Here is a 25,313-nt window from a genome sequence, read left to right on the forward strand (position 1 = left end):
AGAAAATGGCAGCCATTCTTACTGTCAATCCCCATGAAGGGATACCATAATTGAAAATATTTTCTAGTCATTTCTTCTAAGAAGTTTCAGAAATATACATATAGCTGCTTTAAACAATTATTGTAATTTCCAGATAATATAACAGAATTGACATTGCTAATAAAGTCCCAGTTTTGTTGTTGATTGCTAAAGAGGAAGCAAAGTAGGAGAAACAGTAGTCAATTGCAGCAATGTGGTAATAACTACTATGAGTTTAATTTCAGAAATTGATGAAAGTACTTAGGAAGAATGTATGACCTGGTCTTGGTTTGAGGGAAATCAGAACTGTCTTTCTATAGATTGAAGAAAAAGCCTCGAGTTGCAGGAAGATGAAAATATCAAGATAATAATTTGGTGTATGCCAGTTCTGGCCATCTGAACAGGGTTCAGTATTGTTGGAGCTTAATGCATATAGTAAATGATCCAATTAGGTCTGGAGCAAGAAGGACCTTCAGAATCTGACAGTGAAGTGTTAAGCAGGGGAATGACATTGACCTTTTGGCTTTAAGAAGTCACTCTGCCTACATATAGGGAAAGAAATATGGGAAAACAAACTAGAGGCTAGAACCCAGTTAAACCAGGCAAGACCCAGTTAAACCAAGCGTGGCATCAGGGATCACAATTAATTGAAGTAATCAAGAGATAATAGGATATATAGGGGTTAGGAACTTGGGAATCAGATGCATCTAATATATAGTGGCAAGGAAGGAAAGTGAGATGGGGAATATAAGAGGAAGATCAGGTATTTTGTATTTTGTGGGAAAGAGGAAGAGTAATAAACAGTGAGCCTGTTGAGCATATTGTAGCCTACTGTGCATGTTATCAGAGATGCACAGTAGGCAGTTAGATACACAGGTATAAAGCACACAGAGAGCTGGTTTGCAGATCGAGACTTGGCAGTTTGTTGCTGTATTGTACTCAGCCACCTTAATATGAAAGATTTAAAATACCTTCCAGATACCCTGGTAGGGTCATTTAGGGGACTTTCCGCTTGTTTTTTTAGAGAGGAATATGACTACTGGGGAAATTACATATCTAGCATTCCCGTTGTAACCTAAATCAAAGAGAGCCAATTGGAAATTTCATCAGATTTAAATGTTGCAAAAAATAGATGCCAGCAATAAAGATTACATCTTTAGGTGGAATATCTATCAATCATCTATCTCTCTACTATCTATATTTTTCCTATATTCTTATTAATAAAGCTCTGAATTCTTCATGTAAAGTCCAGTGTTTATGTAAAATTCTTTATGTAAAATCCAGTTTAAAAGTTGGGCATAATCATCAGTGCTTTTCTTTTTCTGTTTATGAACTTGGCTCAAAGAATAAGATTTTCATATGTTTGGCAAGGTTGCAAAATTAAGTTAATTAGAAAGAGTTACCATGGAGAAAATAGATTGTGGCAGATGTAAATAATCAATAATTGAGGAGGAAAGTGAAAGTGTACCAAAAGAATGTCTAGCAGGTTATGCCTCTGTCATGGGGAAATGAGTAATTAAACTAATAAGATAATTTGCCCTCTCCATACTTTCCGTATAGTCCTACAGATTATTGTAATGCTATTTTACTGAGGTTGTGGGGCAAACTTTCATGAGTTTTATAATTGAATATTTAAAAATTTAATACATTTTGGTATTAAATATCAGTTTCAAAGGAAGAATGATCATAAGCATGATTGCACATCTATCTATCTGCAGAAAGGTTAATGTGAGATTAATAAGTAGAAAAAAAATGACCGCTAGTCTATATCATAAAACTTGTGTTTAACTCACAGGTGTAAAAGATGGGGCTAACCTATAGCCTATCATTTAATAATGATTTCAGAATGTGGAAATTGTTGGATTAATGACCATTTTATGAATTCGTTTATTCATTATGCATTTACTCAACAAATTAGTATTAAGCATCTATTAGTATGTGTCAGTCGCTCTTGAATGCACTGAGGGTACAACAGTGAACCAGAGACACAATGTGTTACTCCTAAATAACTTATATTCTAGTGATATGGGGGAGATAAAAGCCTAGATATATGTAAGTGTTCTGATAAATATAAAGTTTTTAGTGAAGAATAGGTGATTCATATCCTGGATCCAAAACTGATTTGCAGATTTCCATTTTTGTCAATGCACTAGACCATCTCAAAAGTTTTCAGTATTATAGACTTCCAGAATGAAATATTAGAACCTCCATTATCAAAATGCTTGGTTGATTTACAGGAAAGTAGTGAAATCCTCAGGTGCTAAAAAGTGAACAGGGACTTGGAACCCAAAGCATTAACATCAGGTAGAGACAGAAGGTGAAACCTTGCTCCGTTTGAAGCGGGATAATGGAATTAAGATTCATGAATAAAGATGAGATCTCAAAAGGCTCTCTTCTGAGGAAAAGGCTGTAATGTAAAAAATTCTACTCATGAATACAGAGAGACATGAGACAAGCTTGTCTGTCTTGGCTTGAATTCCAAATCAGAATAATCATTATTATCCATATCTATGGGCCTGTATGTGCTGATGTTTTGGATTGAGTTTTTACTATTCATGACATTAGGAATCTTCAGTGAAAGGTATTAATGAAAAAATTTGTCTGTTTATGGCAAATCCCACTGGATTTGTGATCACTAGCAAACCATGTCTATCTCTGGATAGATGCGACTTGATCCAAGTCATATGCTATTTATATACATAAAGCTCAGCTGAATATGAGTTCATAAGTCAAAATCACAAAATATAACAAACAGGAAAATCCATCACAAATGAGTCAGTAGCAAAAAAGTCACAATATTCAAATCCACCCCTCCTCCCAAGCCTCACATACCAGATAATTTAGACTCTAAATTAAATGTTTGGTATTGCTAAGGATATAAAGAACTCGAGTGCATAAAAGTATTAGAGGCTCTGAAAAGTAAAAAAGCAGCTTTGAAAGAGAAATAACTCAAATTTTTATAAATAAAAATCATTATTCATTTAAAATAGACAAAACCCTCAATGAATAGATTGACAAGTAAATTACACACAATTGGAAAAAAATAGGTCTTAACAATGTCTCTAATACAACACAGAGAAATAAAAAGAAGAAAAATAAGGAATAGAATTTAAGTCACTGAGCATGGATCAAGGATTGCATTAATCATCAAGGTATTTCAGAAAAAGCAGATAGAGAATAGGGAAGCAATACAATTTAAACAAACTGTCACTAAATTTTTTTATGAATTCATAAAACAAATAGATCTTTGGTACGAAGAGTTATAATGAGTCTTGAGCAAGATAAAAAAAAGATATGCATACCTTGGCGTGTTGTACTGAAATAACAAAACTCAACAGCAAGGTCAATATTTTAAAAGCAGTAAGAGGGAAAAGGATGGATGACTTAGAAGTTAATGATCATGAGAATTAGGCCTGATTTCTCACCTGAAAAAGACTAAACTATAAGATAGTAAAATATCTTCTAAGGGGTGAGTTAAAATAACTGTCAATATAGAATTGCATGTCTAAATGTGCCATCATGCAAAAAGGGTGAAATAAAAATGTTTACAGACACACATAGAAAGGGGAAAAATCCCTTGCTGAAAGAAAGTACACCGCTAACTTCACAAAATATGAAAATGAACCCAGAAAGTAAGGGTAAAATCCCAAAAGGATTAGTCAGTGTAGAGACTGATGTGCATATGGGTAAATCTAACAAAGATCGATAGTATAACAGATAATAAGAGTGATGGTAGTTGCAGTGATAATGAAATACTAACAAATCATTCTGGAAGCATAATAACAAGGCGTACTACAATTTTGGATAATAAAGACCAGAAACTAGTTATGAATTCCAAAGAACTTCACAAAGTTATTTGTACTGTTCAAACATTGATGAGAGACATTATTAAATTGTAGTTTGGTTTAATCTGTAACATAAAAATCAATTTAAAAAACTTGAGGATGCTGGGACAGACTGGATTAAGAAAATGTGGCACATATACACCATGGAATACTATGCAGCCATAAAAAAGGATGAGTTTGCATCCTTCGTAGGGACATGGATGCAGCTGGAAACCATCATTCTTAGCAAACCATCACAAGAACAGAAAACCAAACACCGCATGTTCTCACTCATAGGTGGGAACTGAACAATGAGATCACTTGGACTCGGGAAGGGGAACATCACACACCGGGGCCTATCATGGGGAGGGGGGAGGGGGAGGGATTGCATTGGGAGTTATACCTGATATAAATGATGAATTGATGGGTGCTGACGAGTTGATGGGTGCAGCACACCAACATGGCACAAGTATACCTATGTAACAAACCTGCACGTTATGCACATGTACCCTAGAACTTAAAGTATAATAAAAAAATAAAATAAAATAAATAAATAAATAAATATGAGCTTCCAAAAAAAAAAAAAAAAACTTGAGGATGCAGAAAGACCAAAAGAAAAAACTGTATATTATGGCAGCTATACAAATATCAGATTAAGTAGACTAAAAGAGAAAAAGAAAAATCACCTCATATTATCAATGATGTATTTGCTAAAGTGATAAAATAAAGCGATGTAATAGAATACTTAGAATTTGTGTGCATCTGATAACATAGCTTCAAAATACATAAGGCAAGTACTGCAAAATTGCAAGGGCAAATTTTGTGTCTCACCACCATGATGGGAGAAGAGTTAACTAAACGACATAACAACAAACTAACTGATACACTCTGGTGAACACCTCAATCTCAAGATAAAAGGAATATACATTATTTTCAATAACTGATTAAACGTTTACAAAGTTGATGATGTATTAGTTAATAAAGCAATTCTGCGAACATATTAAAACAATTATCACATAAACTACATTATTTGTTCAGAATGAAATTAAATTAGAACTGACTGTAAATAAAGAACACCCAATAGTTTGCAAGTTTGGAAACATCCTTCAAAATAACTTATAGGCTATTCTGTGAAGTTATTCACACTGAGGGAATATATACTTAAAATTCTATTTAAATAAAAATTATGTTAAGATAAAAATAGTTGGTGTTGTGTTTGTTAAAAATAATAAAAACTTGAGTGCAGAATCCATAACATTAGGGGAAATACAGCCTTGAAGAAGATATATTGGAGAAGAAGGAAGGTTGCATCTTAGCTAATCAGGCAAATCATAAAGTTTGTAAAACAGCATACCTAAAATGTAATAGGAAGCATAAAAAATAAGAGCAGAAACTAATGAAGTAGAAAATAGGAATCCAAATGTAGGGTAAGTGTAGTTAAAAATTGGTTCTATATAAAAAGATAAATAAAATATTTTTAAAATTTCATAAACAAAAAGATTGTGAGAAAATTATTACATATGTTTATACATACATATATGCATGTTGTATATTTTATATATATATACACATGCCTACATATGCATATATGTGTATACATGTACGTAAATATGAAAATTGTGCATGTTTATATATATACATATATATATAGAGAGAGAGAGAGAGATTTATTTTGAGGAATTAGTTCACACAATTGTGGCAAATTTAAAATCTGTGGAGCAGGCGCCATGGCAGGCTAGAAACTCAGGCAGGAGTTGATTTTTCAGCCTTGAGGCAAAATGTCTTCTACCGTACAAAATCTTTGGTTTTTTGAGCTTAAGAGCTTCAACTGACTAGATGAGGCCTACCCATGTTGTTGAAGGTAATTTACTTAAAGGTCAACTGGTTGTAGATGTTACCGGGTCTACAAAATACTTCCACAGCAACCCCTAGATTAGTGTTTGACTAAACAATTCAGTATTATAGTCTAGCCAAGTTGGCACATAAAACTATTTAAATAACTAAATGTATAAATTCACAATAAATATAAATAAAAATGAGTGGTCACAAAGGGAGAAAATATGAATAAGCACATGAAAATGTGATCATTGTGATTAAGGGACATGCAAATAAAAACCATAGTGAGGTTCCATTAAAATGTTTAAAGACTGAAAACAAATGTTGGAATAAAGAAAAATGATCTGTCATATATTTTGTGGTAGTATAAAATGGCTCAATCACTAGGGCTTGGCAAATTTATTTACACAGTGAAAATGTACACTTATTCTTGGATTCAGCAAATCAACTCCTGGGTACATACCCTAGAGAAATGAAAATATATTTTGAGCACTGAAATAGAAGTCCTAACCCCTTCCAGCAAACTAATAGACTCTCCTTTAGCTAAAATTTTAACCATATTGGGGACTGTGCCGGGGGTGGTGGAGAATGAACAGACACAAGAGACAAAGACAAACAGAGAACATGGTGGCCGCGCCTAGAGCCTCCGCCTCACTTTATTTATACTCCATAAATCCCACGTCAGCAAAAATAACACAATGCAAAACAAACTTTCTGCACCCAGATGTAACCTTCTGCTTAGTTCCTTGTCTCTAAGCTCTTTCTTATTTTGTCTGCCTTCTTGGCGCCTACTAGAGTTCATTAAAAGTTCAACTAGAGATACTGTCCTTGACTACTGGAGTTCAATGAAAGTGCAACTAGCTAGAGATACTGTCCTTGAGCCTTATCTATTCTTAGCATATTATTTTCAATGGCCCCTGCAAACCGTCCTGCCACAGCAGGACAGAGAGTGTCCACATCACATTTACTGCCATCCTCTTTCCTTTTAATAATTGTGATTAGATTTTGTCAAAAGGTTGGCTTGAAAGAACAAAAGGCCCAAGACCTGGACCACTTGGTGACTTCCACCTGTTTTTATGGTTCTGACATGACAGCTATTCTGGACCACATTTGTTTGTTTGTTTGTTTTAAGAGACAGGTTGTTGTTCTATTACCCAGGCTGCAGTACAGTGGTATGATCACGGCAGCCTCAAACTTCTAGGATCAAGTGATCTTCCTGCCTTAGTTTCACAAGTAACTGAGACTACAGATGTGCACCACCATGCTTAGCTTATTTCTAATAAGCTAAGCATGTATTTTTTGTTGAGATGAGGTCTCACTATGTTACCTAGGCTGGTTTCAAACTCCTGTTCTCAAGTGATCCTCCATTCTCGGCCTCCCAAAGTGCTGGGATTACCAGCATTAGCCACTGCACCTCACAAAGATTTTCTTCTTGATAACTGACTGGAGGCCTGGAACTAGTTTTGGACAGTCTCCTGAGGATGCACAGGACTTGTGCCCTACATTTCACCTTTTAACTTGTAGGACTTAATTATAATGTATTTAAATGGTAAGTTTGTACACCAAAGTGAACATGGATCAGATGTTTCCCTATGATTCATGTGTATGCCTCACACATCTTCATGAATATTCATAACTCCTCCTCTATCCTTTTGAATATGTACACTCTGCTTCTCCTTTTAGCATATATACTGACCTCTTCTTTCTCTCCTTTGAAGCTTTAAGATCTTGGCTGGAGCCTGGCTTCCTGCCTGCAGGACATAGCCTCCTTAGAAATAAAGTTCTTTTTAAAATGTACGGATGTTGTGACTCTTTTTCAGTCAACAATGTTAGCAAGGAAGACTTATAAAAAATGTTTATTGTAGAGGACTACATGCTCACAAACGAGATGTTCCCGATAAGTCCTGCTCTTGCAAACGAAGCAGGGTGTTCCTTCCCTGTTTGCAGGGAGAACAAAGGAGCCAGCTGCAAACAGCAGACCCTGGGGGCTTGTTTATGTGTAAACATCTTGAAAATCCAGAAAGTCAGGGAAAGGTCAGAAAAGCAACAATGTGTCTTGTGACTTGGCAACATTCCACAAATGACTGTATAAAATAAAGCAGAGCGCACCATTTGGGGGGGCCGCCATGTTTGTCTTGTCTTGTGTTGTCTTGTGTGTTCATTTCTTTGTTTAGGAAACACACGGACCCCAACATTTATGGTGGTTTAATTCATACAAATCCTAAAGTAAAATCAATCCTATGTTCATCAATAGATAATAGATAGACAAACTGTGGTACCTTTCCACAATGGAATACTGCTTTTCAATAAAGAGGAACACATTTCTAGTTACTTCTAACACCCACAACATGAATGAATAACAACTGTTATACGCAGTGGGGGAAAAAAGGCCATTTATGAAATACATATACTGTATGATGCCATCTAAATGAACTTCTCACATAGACAAAATTACCCTATGCTGATAAAACTCAAGAACCTTTTGTGTGAAAAGGTGTATTGATAGAGGAGTATGTAAAAAGGTTTTGTGGTTATGAAAATGTTCTATATATTGAGTGGAGCAGTGATATTTATTTCCTCAAACTTCTCGAACAACATACTTGAGCACATATGCGTTTGTATGCATTTTCCCAAAATATAAGCTAGTATAAAACGTAAAAAAATTTAATATAATTACCCACACTAGCAGATTAATTTAAAAATCATGTTTCTCATAGTACACGCATAAGACATCATTCAATAAAATAGAAAGTTTGGCATGATAAAACAGTTTAACAATTAGGAGTTGAAGAGAAATTATTTTGCCAGTTTACTGAATATCCATAAATGAGGTGGATGCTGGCCTATACTGTCTTTTACAAATTTACTTGTTTTTAAAAATATATTTTTTAATTGACACAATTTTATATATTTATGGCACACATCATGATGTTTTGATGTTTGTATACATTGTGGAATGGCTAAACCAGGCTAATAAAAATATCTATTACCTCAATTTTTTGTAGTGAGAATCTTTAAAATCCACCCTCTTAAAATCTTTTAATTTTTTGAAAGCAGGCATAGTTTCCATTCTTGCCAGAACAGATACTTTGTTCATGGGCCCACTGAGCTATGGCTCGGGAAAGAATCTGACTAGCATCCACAAAGTGCATCATTTATTCTACTTGATTATTAAGAGCCTTCTTTGCACTGGAAACCCTTAGGTTTGCATTTACCAGTAACACAAATATCTTCCCAGTCTCTTCCAATCTGAGAGGTTCATCCACATAACTCTTGCCTCGATTTCCTCATCACCAATCTTCCAATCCTACTCCTCCCAAATCATGAACATCCACCCAAACTGTTAGCAGCTGCCCGTGAACCAGTATAGTTCTGTACTTCTGTCCATCTCTTCTCCAGATGAAGGGAACCACAAAATACACTGCTTGAAGCTCCACACACTGGAGTATTTTCCCTCACTAGGGTTCTTCAGGATTATGGAAGGCCCATACTGCAAAGCTCTAGCTCTTCCCTTCTGGGTAGCACCATGATATCATGTATACTCATGTAAATTAGGCTGAAGCTTTCTGCCTCCGGACAGATAGTTGGCTATAAGCAACTCCCCAGAATACCATATGCATGGATTGACAGAGAGGAGTCAATGCAATAGGGGTTGTTGTTGGAGTCTGAAAGCCCCAACCTGTATCCATTGAACAATGTTATAATATTCAAAGTAAATTATTGACTTTCAATGCTTTAAATCAATTTACTTTTATTAGTTTACTTTTATTTTGTCCTCAATTTATAATGTTGCATCTTCCAAGAATAGTACGTTACATCTATTTATTTATTTATTTTGAGACAGACTCTCACTCTGTCGCCCAGGCTGGAGTGCAGTGGCTCAATCTCAGCTCACTGCAACCTCTGCCTGCCTGGTTCATGCAATTCTCCTGCCTCAGGCTCCTTAGTAGCTGGGACTATAGGCATGTGCCACCACATCCGGCTACTTTTTAAAATATTTTTAGTAGAGACAGGGTTTCACTATGTTGGCCAGGCTGGTCTCAAACTTCTGACCTCAGGGAATCCACCGGCCTAGGCTCCCAAAATTCTGGGATTACAGGTGTGAGCCACCGCGCCCAGTCCATTCCATTATTTTCTGAAGTTTGTTTGTTGCTTTTTTTTTTTTTAATTTTGCTTGCATTTGATGCTCCATAATCTTTGTAACTTTACAGATTCCCCTCATATTTCTTGATATTTTGTCTGTTCACAACAAAATCTATTGCTTTTTATTTTGGTCCCCATTCTTGATAATTATAGCCTTTACTATTTCAGCGTCTTCTTTCTGTGCGTGTCATTGACAGAACCATCAATTTGAATGACACATGGGATTTCAGATGCCATGACTAACACAAGTGGAATAATCAGCTTAAGTCTTAGTCTAAGAGCATGACTGGCTAACTACTTCAAATCCAGCAAAATAAAGAATGTGGACCCCTTGTTTCAAAATCAGATATCAAATATTTTAAAGTGTACTAAAATATAAAATGACTTTTTTCTATTTTCCATGGCTGCTGTCTCTCTTATTTGTCATGGCATTTGTAACATATTCAAACTAATGACATAAGTTCAAAACATACAGTTTTAAATTGTTAACGTTAATTTGATCACTCAGATTTCTCTTTTGCAATGTCAGTGTCTAATGCAAATATAAGGTCATTTACCTAATTTGTGGAATTACTAAATTACTATAATTCGTATTTTGTAGCTCAGGTATCCGTTGTATTCCATTCTTATTAGAAGAGCAAAAGTCTCACACAAATTTAACTCAATTGATTTTGTTCTACTTCCTGATATGTGTACATTGTTCCAAAATTTTCTACCTTTACCTTACTGGTGAGTAATGAAGGACTGAAAGGTAAAGGTACTATGGGGTATTCCATATACGTCATGAATTTGTTTTAAGAGGTTGGCTATTTCAGGGAAGTATCACAAGTAAAAAAGCATATGATAGGGTTCCTTGGTCATTGATATTTCTCAAAATGCCACCATCTTTCTGAGTTCAAGTTCTGAGTCCAGTGGAAAATTTGGCCCCTTGGGACTATCAGCAAACAGAACTTCAGTCATAGACCGAACGATATTTACCTTGTGCTTGCTTTGAGTCTTGTCGAAGTCAGTTGGGAACACATCATAGGTCCATCAGGATTCTATGCTCGGGAGACACAGCAAACCCTATGTGAGAAGGGTGGCAAAGAATGGCATACATGGACATTACACAAAGCTCCTCTTCTCACATGGGTACATACTCAATTGTCCCACCAAACTTCACATACACAAGGCACAGATTCAAACATAAAACAATGATCTCGAGAAAGCTACAGAAGCACATAGAGCCAAGTACTGGCTATTTTGAGCCTGTCATATGCTTATGAAGCTAGCCCTGTTTACAAAGCATACAGTTTCTTCTGCTACTGTATTGTTTGAATTAGTACACTTCTGGCCCTAGGATTTTTCACTTACGGTTTTTTGTTTTCTGCACAGACTGTAAAAATCACTAAACTGTGAACTGTGGAGTGACAATAAAAGAGTGTTCATTCTATAACTAAACATCAAGAAGTTATCTTGCGATATTAAAATGTTACGCAAGGCAGCAATTTTGCATTTTCAACCTATGTTATAAATATTTTATCTTGTATCTTTAACTAATCTATTATTCTGTGTAACTCAAGGATGCTTATGCTTAAAAAGTTACTTTAGCTAGTTAATAATGACTTTTTAAATAAAACATGTTTAATGCTGACATTAATAAGATATTTAACTTAAATATTAGTGATTGCTTAGTAAATATTCTGTCTTTTTTAATCTGAAAGTGAAAAAAGTTATTTTTACTTTCTTCAAAGATTATTTGATTTGTTGGCAAATCTTTGATAATAATCTACATGCTACAACTTTCCAATCATTTGCGATTCTTTTATTTGAACCTGTATTGATTTCTTCCTTGGCACTTTCTTTTACTTTGATTAATTTTGTAGAAAAATTTCTGTCATATTGTTGAGAAACAAGTTCCCCTGTGATTCTATGAAATAAGATAGTATTTTATATAATAATTTGGAAACCAATTTTTCTCTATCACCTGAAGTTACATTTCCTACTTCTATTTTATATGAAATTAATACTCTATTTTTTCTCACGTAATTTAAATCCTGTCTGTAAACTGTCATTAAAGACATGAATTAAATGAAATAAAGGAAATATCAATTTTATTACTCATTCATTCACTTAACAATATTTATTATGAGCTTATTGGATGAAGGAAGGAGCTACTATTTATTCCAAGGAATACTTAATTTAATCATTATTCTATCGCAAAAGTCAAATGTTAAAAAGAAAGGAAAAAAATAGAGAAAAGAAAAAAGGAATAAAATTAAGATATAACTTTACAATAGAGTGAATTAATCAAATTCCCTACTGATTCATCCTTTTTAACATACCATTTCAAAACAAGAATTTGTTATGAAAAAATTGTCTTTATCAGTCATTTCTTTCTCTCATGTTATTGTTTTTTATGTACTAAATAGATATGAGTTCTTGAAATATTGGTACAGTTTTCTGAATATATAAAAGTATATTAATAAAAATAGAGAGCTGAGTTTAGCTTTCTTTCTGTGACTTTTATATTTAATAACTTCAATGTATTTGATGAAACACAAATAAATCAGCTCAGATGAATTTAACTGTAATATGCATGCTAATATTGTTTGCATTCAGTCTGTAAAGGAATCAGAAACTGAAGTGACCAAGAGTTGAATTTGATATTTCCTGAGGGAACCCTCGGAATAAGCAAGGCATGCAATGACTATTTGTAAAACATGTCAAAAACCCAGTGACCTGAGTGCCCTGCCTTTCAAATGGATGAATGAAAAAAAAAAACAAAAACAAAACACAAGACACAAACCTTTTTTGTTAAGAATATGACATACAGTCATATCACTTATTTTTCTATGATCAAAACTGTATATATATAAAATTATATTTTGAAAATTAAATATTATAAAGTTTTTGATCATTTCCAACATACCCGTGGCCTCAGGATCCAATAACATTGGAATGTTCTGAATAAATACTTATTTATTTTTGGTTCTCTCACTGTCATCCAAAAAGAGAATTAGCTGCTCTCTGTGTAATGAAATAAGGAGAGGGAATAAAATGCTTGGTCGCTACCATCACAAATGTTGGGAAAAGTGGTCCCCTATTACACTGCTGGTGGCATAATAAATCTGTAAATCATTTCAATGGAGAAATGTATTCCATTCCATTTAAAAATGTGTGCAATTTGACCCATACATTTCATTTCTAATAATTCATTATTGAAAAATAAAATCTTACATACTCTTTCCTTTATATAGACTGCTTATAATAGTATTGCATATATTGTGAAAAATGTTAACTAGGAGATTGAATAAATAAATTCATGTGACAAGGAATTGGCAGCCACAAACATATTGATGGTAGATTAATACATAATATATAATAAGGTTTAATTATATTGTACATAGCTTATTAAAATATAAATGTAATTAATGAGAATGATAATAAGGTAATTATAATTAATAATAACAAAGGAAACATGCATGGTATGTTGACAAACTGTTAAATATGAAGATAATTACAAAATGTTGTTTCATCATGCTTCAGTACAAGTAGAGATGTGTCTATATGTTATGCGTATCATAATAAAGTCAGGTGAGTGTAGAAAAAGACTTGTGCAATATCTGTCATGAAGTTGATGGTAGTATTTATGTTTTGTTGGGGTCATAGAGCTTTATATTTTCTTCTTTTTTTATTTTCCAAATGCTTTATTATAAATTTATTAAAATCCAAATATTAAATATTGTTTGTATACAGGAGGAAAACGACTATGCCATACACAAATTTTGGGATAGAAATTACCAAAATGCCAAAATGAATTTTAGTTTCACTGTAAACCCTCAAGTGAAACATGAATTTATATTAAGTTTTCCAAATAGCTGTTAAAGCTTGATTATTTAATATACAACAATCTTTTCCTGTTAAGAATGCACATAGTAGGTAGGTGAGATATGGCTAAAAGTTAAAATGTGTTGATTACAAAGCAAAAATTAAATAAAGGAAATCCCTGCAGGACAGAGCTGAACAGTATTTGAAATAGAAAGTTTAACTTGACTTCATATTTAGATCTCTGGGCTAACCCCTATATTTCTTGGTAACCTGCATAACCTTTACTATTTTGCAAAGTGAGAAATCCAGCAACTGTAATCCTATTTTGGCTTTTAACACTTGGAATACTATGTTAAATTCATTTTATATCTTTACCCCTTAGTTACTCATATATAATGTAATGCTATTAGTACTATATAAAATGTTTAAAAGGAATGAGGGGAGATGGTGGATAGGAGACAGGGCACACTTGTAGCTCCCACATGGATGAACAGAACAGCACATGGAGACTCACACCATGATATTTTGCTCCAAGAACCACTACAAGAACGTACCAGGAAAACCGAAAGAATTCACAGATCCTTTGAAAGAAGCAGCACACCACTGCAAATCATGTGTGACGGGTAAAAAAATTGCGAGTTTCTGAAGTGTGAGAAGGGGAAACCATACCTCAGAACATACATCTGCACTGGGGAAACTGAAAATCCAGATCACAAAAGAAAGATTTAACCTTGCCTAGAGATGAAATGGGTTTAGGGAGTCCCAAGAAATATAAAAGTTAAAGTAGCAGTGGGAAGTGCCTTGAATACATTCCCAGTCTCCAGCTTGAGCTGTGGGAAGCAACCTCTGACCGTATCTCCCAAGGGCCCTTGAGGAAGGCAGCCAGTGGAATTGCGGAGGGGTTGCTGGACAAAGGAAGCTCCCAACTAAAACTGGTAGTGCTTTTGACTAGGCATCAGTTTTCTTGAGCAGAGTCTGGGGGACAAGTGGGAGCTGCTATGGATATGAGCTAGCTAGTACAGGAGCTCAGAAGTTGCCACTGACAGAGAGGGCAGATCGAAAAAGGTGAGTTCTAAAAGCGAAAAGCCATGCTTGCTTTCTCAGCAGGGATACTTCATGGCCTGGATCAAGGGATCACCTCATGGGACATGAGAACGTGAATAGCATCCCTTGAGTTTCAGACCTCTCCACTGAGTTAGTCTACCCAAATTAGAAGGAACCAGAAAAGTAATTCTGGTAATATGACAAAACAAATTTCTATAACATCCCCAGAAGATCACACCAGCTCCCCAGCAATGGATCCAAATCAAGCAGAAATACCTGAATTGCCAGATAAATAATTCAGAAGGTTGATTACTAAGCCACCCACGGAGATAGCAGAGAAAGGCAAAAAACAACTTAAAGAAATTTTAAAAACAATACAGGATATAGATAAAAATTCTCCAGAGAAATAGATATCATAAAGAAAAAAAGAAATCACACCATCTTGAAATGAAAGACAAACTTATAGAAATACAAAGTTTAGTAGACAGTTTCTTTTTTTTTTTTTTTTTTTTTGGCAAAGTCTTCCTCTGTTGCCCAGACTGGAGTCCAGTGGCACAATCTCTGCTCCCTGCAACCTCCGCCTCCTGGGTTAAAGAGATTCTCATGCCTCAGCCTCCCAAGTAGTTGAGACCACAGGTGTGCACCATCATGTTCGGCTAATTTTTGTATTTTTAGTAGCGAAGGGGTTTTGTCATATTGCCTGGGCTGGTCTTGAACTCCTGGCCTCAAGTCCTCCACCCCTCTTGGGCTCCCAGAGTGCTAAGATTACAGGCATTAACCACTGTGTCCAGCCAACAGTTTGAATAATAGACTGAAACAAGTCAAAGAAAGAATTCCAGAGATTGAAGACAAGGCTTTGGAATTAAATTAATCAGATGAAGACAAAAAATAATTTTATAAAATGAACAAAGCCTCTAAGAAATTAGGGGTTGTGTTAAAAATTAGGGATTATGTTAAACAGCCAAATCTAAGAATAAGTGGTGTTCTTGGAAAACTTATTTGAGTGAATAATTGAAGAAAACTTCCCTGGCCTTGTTAGAGATCTAGATATCCAAATATGAGAAGCTCAAAGAGCAGCTGGAAAATTCATTGCAAAAAGATCATCACCTAGGCATATATTCATGAGATTATTTAAAGTTGAGACAAAGGAAAGAGTCTTAGGAGCTGTGAGACAAAGCATCAGCTAACCTGTAAAGGAAAACCTATCAGATTAACAGCAGACTTCTCAGCAGACACCTTAGAAGCCAGAAGGGACTGGGGTCTCATCTTTAGACTCCTGAAACAAAATAATTGTCAGCCAAGGATTTTGTATCCAACAAAACCAAGCTTCTATAAACAAAAGAGAGTTAAAGTCTTTTTCAGACAAACAAGTGTTACTGCTACTAAGCCAACACTACAAGAAATGCTGCAAGGAGTTCTAAATACAGACACAAAACCTTGAAGTACGCCAAAATAGAACATCCTTAAATCATATATCTCACAGAGCCTATAAAACAATAACACAATGAAAAAGGAAACAAAGTATTAAGGCAACAACTAACATGATGAATATAACGATACATCACATCTCAATACTAACTTTAAATGTAAGTGGCATAAATACTCTGCTTAAAAAGATACAGAATGGCAGAATGGATAAAAATCCATCAACCAAGTATCTTCTGTCTTTAAGAGACTCAGTTAACACATAGGACTCACATAAACCTAAGGAAAAGGGGTGGAAAAAGATATTCTTTTCAAATGGAAAGCAAAAGCAAGCAGAAGTAGTTATTCTTATAGCAGACAAAACAGACTTTAAAGCAACAACAGTAAAAAAAAGACAAAGATGGGCCAGGCATAGTGGTTTATGCCTGTAATCCCAGCACTTTGGAAGGTGAGGTGGGTGGATTGCCTGAGGTCAGGAGTTCGAGACCAGCCTGGCCAACATGGTGAAACCCCTTCTCTACTAAAAATACAAATATTAGCCAGGCATGGTGACAGGCACCTGTAATCCCAGCTACTCAGAAGGCTGAGGCAGGAAAATCGCTTGAACTCAGAAAGTGGAGTTTTCAGTGAGCCAAGATTGCACCATCACACTCCAACCTGGGTGACATGGGGACCTTCAATGCTCCACTGATAGCACTAGACCTGTCAATCAAGACAGAAACTCAAAAAAGAAACAATGGACTTTAACTATACTTTACAACAAGCAAACTTAACAGATACTTACAGAACATTCTACCAAACAACTGCAGAATATACGTTCTTTTCTTCAGTACATGAAACATTCTCCAAGATAGATCATATGATAGGTCACAAAACAAGTCTCAAATTTAAGAAAATAAAAATTATATCAAATATCCTCTCAGATAACAGTGAAATAAATTTAATAGGAAACTGGAAATTAAATTTAATAGGAACCCCCCAAACTTCACAAATACATGGAAATTATATAATCTGTCCTCGAATGATCTTTGGGCCAACAATTAAATCAAAATTGAAATTTTAAAAATTTTTTGAGCTGGATGATAGTAGAGATAAAACTTATCAAAACATATGGGATGCAGCAAAAGTAGTGCTAATAGGAGAGTTCATAGCATTAAATGCCTACATCAATAAGACTGAAAGAGCACAAATAGAAAATCTAAGGTCACACCTCAAGGAACTAGAGAAGTAAGAACAAGCCAAACCCAAACCCAGCAGAAGAAAAGAAATTAAACAAAATCAGAGCAGAACTAAATGAAATGAAAACAACAACAAAAAATACAAAATATAGATGAAACAGAAAGCTATTTTCTTGAAAAGATAAAATTGATAGACCATTAGTGAGATTAACCAGAAAAGAAGAGAGACGATTCAGTTAGGCTCAATTAGAAATGAAACAGCAGTTATTACAACTGATACCCCAGGAATACAAAAGATTATCCAAGGCTACTATGAACACCTTTATGCACACAAACTAGAAAATCTGGATAAGATGAAAACAGTCCTGGAAATATACAACCTTCCCAGATTAAATAAGGAAAAAATAGATACTCTGTACAGACAAGTAACAAGTGGTGAGATTGAAACAGTAATTAAAAAATTGCCAACAAATAAAGTCCAAGACCAGATGGATTCGCAGCTCAATTTTATCAGACTTTCAAAGAAGAATTGCTATCAATCTTACTGAAACTATTCCAAAAGATAGAGAAAGAAGGAATCCTCTCTAAATCGTTCTATAAAGTCAATAAAACCCTAATTCTAAAACCAGGAAAGGGCATAACAACAACAAAACAACAGACCAATATCCTTGATGAACATAGATGCAAAAATCTTCAACAAAATACTAACTAACCAAATCCAACAGCACATCAAGAAGATAATACACCATGGTCAAGTGGGTTTCATACCAGGGATGCAGGGTTGATTTAATACACACAAGTCAATAAATGTGATACATCATGTAAACAGGATTTTTAAAAAATCATATGATCATCTCAACAGACACAGAAAAAGCATTTGACAAAATCCAGTATCACTGTATGATCAAAACTCTCAGCAAAATTGGCATAGAAGGATCATACCTCAAGGTAATACAAGCCATATATGAAAAACCCACAGCCAATACTACATTGAACAGGGAAAAATTGAAAGCATCCCCCCTGAGAACTGGAACAAGAGAAGGTTTCTGCTTTCTCCGCTTCTGTTCAACGTAGTACTGGAAGTCCTAGACAGAGCAATCAGACAAGAGAAATAAATAAAGGATATCCAAATCAGTAAAGAAGAAGTCAAAGTGTTGCTGTTTGCCAAGGTTATGACTGTATACCTAGAAAATCCTAAGGAATCATTCATAAAGCTCCTAGATTTGATAAATGAGTTCAGTAAAGTTTCTGGATTAAAAAAATCAATGTACACAAATCAGTAGCCCTGCTATACTTAGGAATCTACTAACAAAGGAGGTAAAATATCTCTACAAAAAAAAAACAAAAACAAACAAACAAAAAAACACTACAAAACACTGCTGAAAGAAATCATCAATGATTCAAACGAAGGCAAATGGATGGGTAGAATCAATGTAGTGAAAATGACCATATTGCCAAATGCGATCTACAAATTCAGTGCAATTCCCATCAAAGTACCAACATCATTTTTCACAGAACTAGAAAAAAAATCCTAAAACTCATATGGAACAATAAAAGATCTTACACAGCCAAAGCAAGACAAAGCAAAAAGAACAATCTTGAGGCATCACATTACCTAACTTTAAACTATACTACAATGCTATATTTACCAGCACAACATGACACTGACATAAACATAGGCCAATGGAACAGAATAGAGAACCCAGAATAAAGCCAAATGCTTGGAGTCAATTGATTTTTGACAAAGCAACAGAAAATGAGAAAAGAACACCCTATTCATCAAATGGTGCTGGGATAAATTGCAAAACACATGTAGAAGAATGAAACTGGATCCCCGTCGTTCACCTTATACAAAAATCAACTCAAGATGGATCAAAGACTTAAATCTAGGACCTGAAATCACAAAAATTCTAGAAGATAACATTGGAAAAACCCTTATAGACACTGGCTTAACCAAAGGCTTCATGACCAAGAACTTAAAAGCAAATGCAACAAAAACAAAGATAAATAGTTGGGATGTAATTAAAGTAAAAAGCTCGTGCACAGCAAAATAATCAGCAGAGTAAAACAGACTACACACAGAAGGGGTGAAAATATTCTCAAATTATGCTTCTGACAAAGTACTAATATTCAGAATCTACGAGGAACTCAAACAAATCAGCAATTAAAAAAACCATCAAAAAGTGGGCAAGGACATGCACAGACAATTCTCAAAATAAGATATACAAACGACCACTAATCATGAAAAAAGACTTGCTCAACAGCATTAATTATCAGGGAAATGCAAATAAAAATAACAATGTGATACCAACATACTTCTGTAAGAATGGCAATAATAAAAAATTTAAAAATAATAGATTTTGGCATGGATGTGGTGACAAGGGAGCACTTTTAAGCTGCGGATGGGAATGTAAACTAGTACAACCACGATGAAAAACAGTACGGTGATTCCTTAAAGAGCTAAAAGTGAAACTACCATTTAACCCAGCAATCCCATGTCTGGGTATTTACCCAAAGGAAAATAAGTCATTATATGAAAAAGATGCTTGCCCACACATATTTATAGGAGCACAATTTGTAATTGCAAAAATATGGAACCAGCCTAAATGCCCATTGACCAAGTAGATAAAGCAAATGTGGTATATATACACCATGGGATACTACTCAGCCATAAAAAGAAATGAAATAATGGCATTCGCAGCAACCCAGATGGAATTGGAGGTGATTATTCTAAGTGAAGTAACTCAGAAATGGAAAACCAAATATGGTATGTTCTCTTTTATAAGTGGGAGCTACGTTACCTAGACAAAAGTAAATAAGAATGATATATTGGATTTTGGAGACTTGAGGGTAAGGGTGGGAGGAGGGCGAGGGATAAAAGACTACACATTGGGTGCAGTGTATATTGCTCTTGATGGGTGCAACAAATCTCAGTAATTACCACCAAAGAACTTCTCCATGTAACCAAAAACTACCTGTTCCTCAAAATTATTGAAATAAATCAAAAAAGGTTATTTTCCCAAGTTCATATAGTTGGGAGATATTGAAACCATTAAACTAATAAGGATGAAGAGAAAAATAGAACTATGATACCGGATTTAGTGGTTTTAGACACCTACACTGATGATATCTGCCTCGAGGAATGATACACACAACAGTCCAATGTTTTCTTACTTCAATTTTGGAGATGCATAACAAAAAAGTACTTGTAGAATCAAAGAAGATAGTTATTTTCCCCCATTTAAATGTGAATAAAATACAGGTGAGTAGAGTAAAACTAAAAGAGAATAAAAATTATGTTGTCCATATGACAAGTCATTAAAGTCCACGTTTTGAAAAAAGATGCATGTGTCTTCTGAGCCTCGAGTTTTAAAAAATATTTAAAACACTGAGTCTAAATGCAATGTAGTATTCTGGATTGGATCCAAAAACAGAAAAAAAGGCATTCCTAGAAAGACTGATGAGGGAGCAGAAACTTCAGATGTATTGCACAGAGATTGAGTAATGTGAAGGAGGCAGCTTTGCAAAAACTGGGGAGGTGTCATTCCAGACAAATGAGGCACTATGGAGAAATAAGACTGTCATTCAAAAATCAGAAAGGAGTCCAAGGTGCTTAAACCTCGTCAATGAATAAATTGAATACATTTTGTGTGTGTGTGTGTGTGTGTGTGTGTGTGTGTGTGTGTGTGTGTGTGTGTGTGTTGGGGAGGGGTTTGCCTTGACTTCCACATTTTCTTCAAATTTGCTTTAACTAGAGTATTTGCTAATTATAGTATTAAGGAAGTTTTGTTCCCTCCAAAATGTTATAGTGTGTTCTAGCCTTCGTTGGAGAGACTTCTTCTGCATTTGTTCCTGGTCAGTGTCTTACTCTGAACATCCTTGAGCAACTTCCTCTGTGTTCTTCCCAGTGTGTTTTTCCATATGGGAACCACATGAATGGTTATAGAACTTTCTTCTCAGTGCAGAAAGAAATTCACCATTTTGAACCAGAGTGAAAATGGATTTCTACTCCCAGTGAAGAGGCATATTTGTTAAGAAGAATACCTCTGGTATTAAACCACTGTATATTTTTTCTAGCTTTAGAGAGCAGGAATTTTATTTTTTGTGATAATGTAAACCACCACACGTGAGAAACATTCGTGAATATTACTGAGATAAGACTCTGAACTCTTACAAACAATGTTTTGCTGTATAATGGGAAAGGACAATTAAACTTGACATGTTAATAGAAAAAATTTCTCTCCTGCTTATATTTTAGCTTTGTAACCTTTCTATGTCATCAAATATATAAATTGACAACAGTTTCAACTGAATTTCTCTAGAAAACTTGTTTAGCTAGATATTTACTCATTCATATTAGTTTTCCTGCCTACATGCACTTGTCTGTTTCTATTACACACCCTTCATTTCTTCCTAAATACCAATACCCTGAGTAAAAGAGGAATCTTGCAGAGCTCTGCTTTCCTTATTGAAAAAATTATTTCTCCTAATTCTTTCACAGGATATGCCCAAGGAGCCAAACTCTTTCCCTTTTAATTCTAATGTTATCTGATTTAGTACTTTTTAAAAAAATATGTCATTTACTTATTTATTTATTTAGGTATTTATTTTTGTATAAATTTACAGGGTACAACTACAATTTTGCTACATGCATAGATTGCATAGTAGTCAAGTTAGGGCTTTCAGAGTATCCATCTATTAAACATCATTCCCAACTGAATAAAGTTATCTAATAATATTGCTAAAAGGGATTTGGAGTTGGGCTTTCTCCTTACCTCATTTCACTCCATAAGCACAAGTAAAACCATAAAGAAAAAAAACAGTGGACAGTTAATGACAGGAATAGCAAGAAATGGCTACATTGATCAATTTCATAACTGATTTTTATATTCTAGTTAGTTGTTTTGATCCCTTATATTTTGTTTTATCATTTTCTTTATAGCAGTATTTTTGAATACTGAAAAAATCAAATATAAAAAGTCACTGAGGAGCAACTATTAACTTTTGACTCTGTGTAAACATTAGTGTTGCTGTACGTATGTGAAGACAATTATTTAAATTAACGAATATGAGCAAAGTCTAGGAAATCGTCTCCAGAGAAATGTGATTGGCTCAGATTTGTATGGCTGCTAAAAATATTACGGAGGTTGGAGCAAGACTTAGAACCATCAGACATGGTTAATATATGTTATAATACTTATCATGGCATTGAATTACTCTCAGTCAGCCAAGGCGAAAACTGTAGGTAGTTGAAATGCTTCCAGAAGACAGCTGCTTGGACATGTCAGAAACTAATTAAAAAGTACCAGGACGAGCATGACGCTGACAGGCCGACCTGAACGTGTGAGAGCCCTGCCGAGCTTGTGATGGCAGGATCACTAGAAGCTTATTCTTCAGTAAGAAAAGCTCTCCGTGATTACAAGGGCAATGACAGTCCATAAGGGAGCATCAACCATAAAGCAACTAAAGCCTTCAATGGGTGTCCCCCTGAGGAACACTAAGCAATAAGGCTTTTGGGTAAACACACCATAGATCATCATCATGACAGATAAACTCTCTGGAGCTGTCTAGTGACAGATTGCTTGTTAATGAATAGTTTGCTAATAAGCAGGGCAACTGAGAACTGAATGTTGATGTTGAGTCAGAGGTCATATCTGTCAATCTGTTTATGCCGAAATGTTTGTCCTTCATGGAGTTGCTACAAGTTTTCTTTAAATAAAATGTCAATAAAATGTACATTCTATATTTGAAGCAGATATTAATAGGGGAATTTTCCTTTCACTAAAGCCTAGGGTAGGCAAGTACTATATAAACTGTAAAATACCCTAATGTATCATCCAGCCAATGTATACCTTAGATGCAAAGAAAGAATATTCTTTAAAATAATTTATCTTCTTTAGCCTATCGACATTATAATTACCATGGATAATTTTACTAAGTGGTCTGAGACTTGAAAGTATTCCCAACCAGGAGGTGACTAATAGAAGTAGAATTTTTGATGAGCTTTAATTGGTTGTTGAGCTTGAGGAGTTGTTTGAGCTGAAGTTAAATAAGCAATTTCAAATATTTTAAGTCCAAAATGACCATCGATATCCACAAGGTCACTGAGTGAATTTATTCACTTAAAAGCTTGGAGAATGCGTTTGGATAGAAATGCACAGTGCTGGGTAAAGAGACTTCTTTTGGCCATTACGAGGTTTAACGTGCCCAGCTACCATACACACATTAACACTTGCTGGCCTCTGTCAGAAAATCCGGCTTTGTTAGTCATGATTCAGCCAGGTAGAAGATATACGTTGAAAAAAGCTGGGCAGAAAAGTTAAGGAAAAAAGACTACACATTTAGATAGATATAGAAAGGAGCCACTAGCTGATAAGTTGAGGACATCGGTGTAAAGTCTACATTTGAGACTATAATGTAGGTGGTGCAGAGAGCTTGCTTGACTTCCTCCTTCTGATGTATTTGCATGTAACATACGTTAATTTATAGCCATGTCATATGCATATATCTGCTCTAAACCACAAATTTTTCACTACACAAATACGACCTTTTTATATATTGTTATCATAAAATTTACTTTAAATTAATGTTAAACAATTAGGTAATGTGTACTGTATTTTTTAAGTGCAAAATAGGATTGAATCTGAAATTCCAAAATTTGATCAAATTCATTCACAAAAGTAGTAAATTTGTATCCGTCTTGGCTGAAATGACCTGACTGAAATCTAGAGATAATCATATTTTCTTTTTCTTTATTATACCTCAGAAATCATTTGCTATGCCCATCTTTTGCCAGTGTTAGTTGTTGCAGAAAGCAGCCACAATACTTCTTTTACTAAGTAATTTTTGTAATACTTAGTAAAAATTGTTGGGTATATTATTATTCTATATGATGTATCACATATGATGTAAATGTACTGCCAATCAGAATGGTTTGGCCACCATATCTGGAAAATTGTAAGTAGTTTTGAAAATAATTTTAAAGTATGTATTTCAAAGTACCGTTGACTTCCTACTCACAAGCAATGGAATGGGAAATTAAAAACATCACAGCCACAAGCATAGGTAAGATTTTGATAACCTTGAAAGAGGATGCATAATGGATACTTTTGTGCTTAGATAGACCTGAAACATATATTGATAATCTGTGAGCAGTGTCTATTAGAATAAGACTTGCAAGAATCTCCAAGATGAGAAGTTAAAATGGAATTAAGAATGACCTTCACCCCATCTACTCCTTTTAGAAGAGATGGTAAAAATTATAAACAAGCTTAGTCATTAACGTTAGTGGTCAATCAGTCAGATGATGAGATATTGTGTGTGTGCTTTGTTAAAAGAGATTTATTTCTATGTCTTAATATTTGTGATTGGAAAAAGGTGCAAAAACATAGAATAAATAAAATCTAGTAATTGATAGCACGACAGGGTGAGAACAGTCAACGATAATTTAGTTATTTTAAAATAACTAAAAGAATGGAATTAGAATGTTCCTAACACAAAGAAATGTTAAACGCTTGAGGTGATGTATCCCCCATTTATCCTGATGTGATTATTACATATTGTATGCCTGTATCACAACATCACATGTACCCCATAAATACATACAGCTGCTATGTACCCCTAAATAATTAAAATATTTAAAAAAAATAAACTAGAAAAGCAATGCATCTTAACTTGGACTTTCCCCTTTTTTTCCAATCATAATTATTAGCAAAGACATAGAAAACAAATCTCTTTCAACAAAGCACACACACAATTCAGGGAATACTGAGAAGGAAATGTGTCCCAGTAGAGTGAAACTTCTGGCCGATGTAACTGAAAGCTAAGATTTTAATCTATCTGTGACAGTCTCTGAAATCCCTGACCTTTATTTTTACTCCATCTTTGCATGTCTAAATAATCATAGCCATCGCTCTCAATTATTACACGCCTACCGTGGCCAAACACCTTCTGCTTACGGCTGCTAATTCACACAATGGTTCTGTGAGGTGGACAGTATTATTCTCATTTACGTAGGAGAAAATGGATATTCATG

This window comes from Rhinopithecus roxellana, chromosome 2, assembly GCF_007565055.1.
Source record: "Rhinopithecus roxellana isolate Shanxi Qingling chromosome 2, ASM756505v1, whole genome shotgun sequence".
NCBI lineage: Eukaryota > Metazoa > Chordata > Mammalia > Primates > Cercopithecidae > Rhinopithecus > Rhinopithecus roxellana.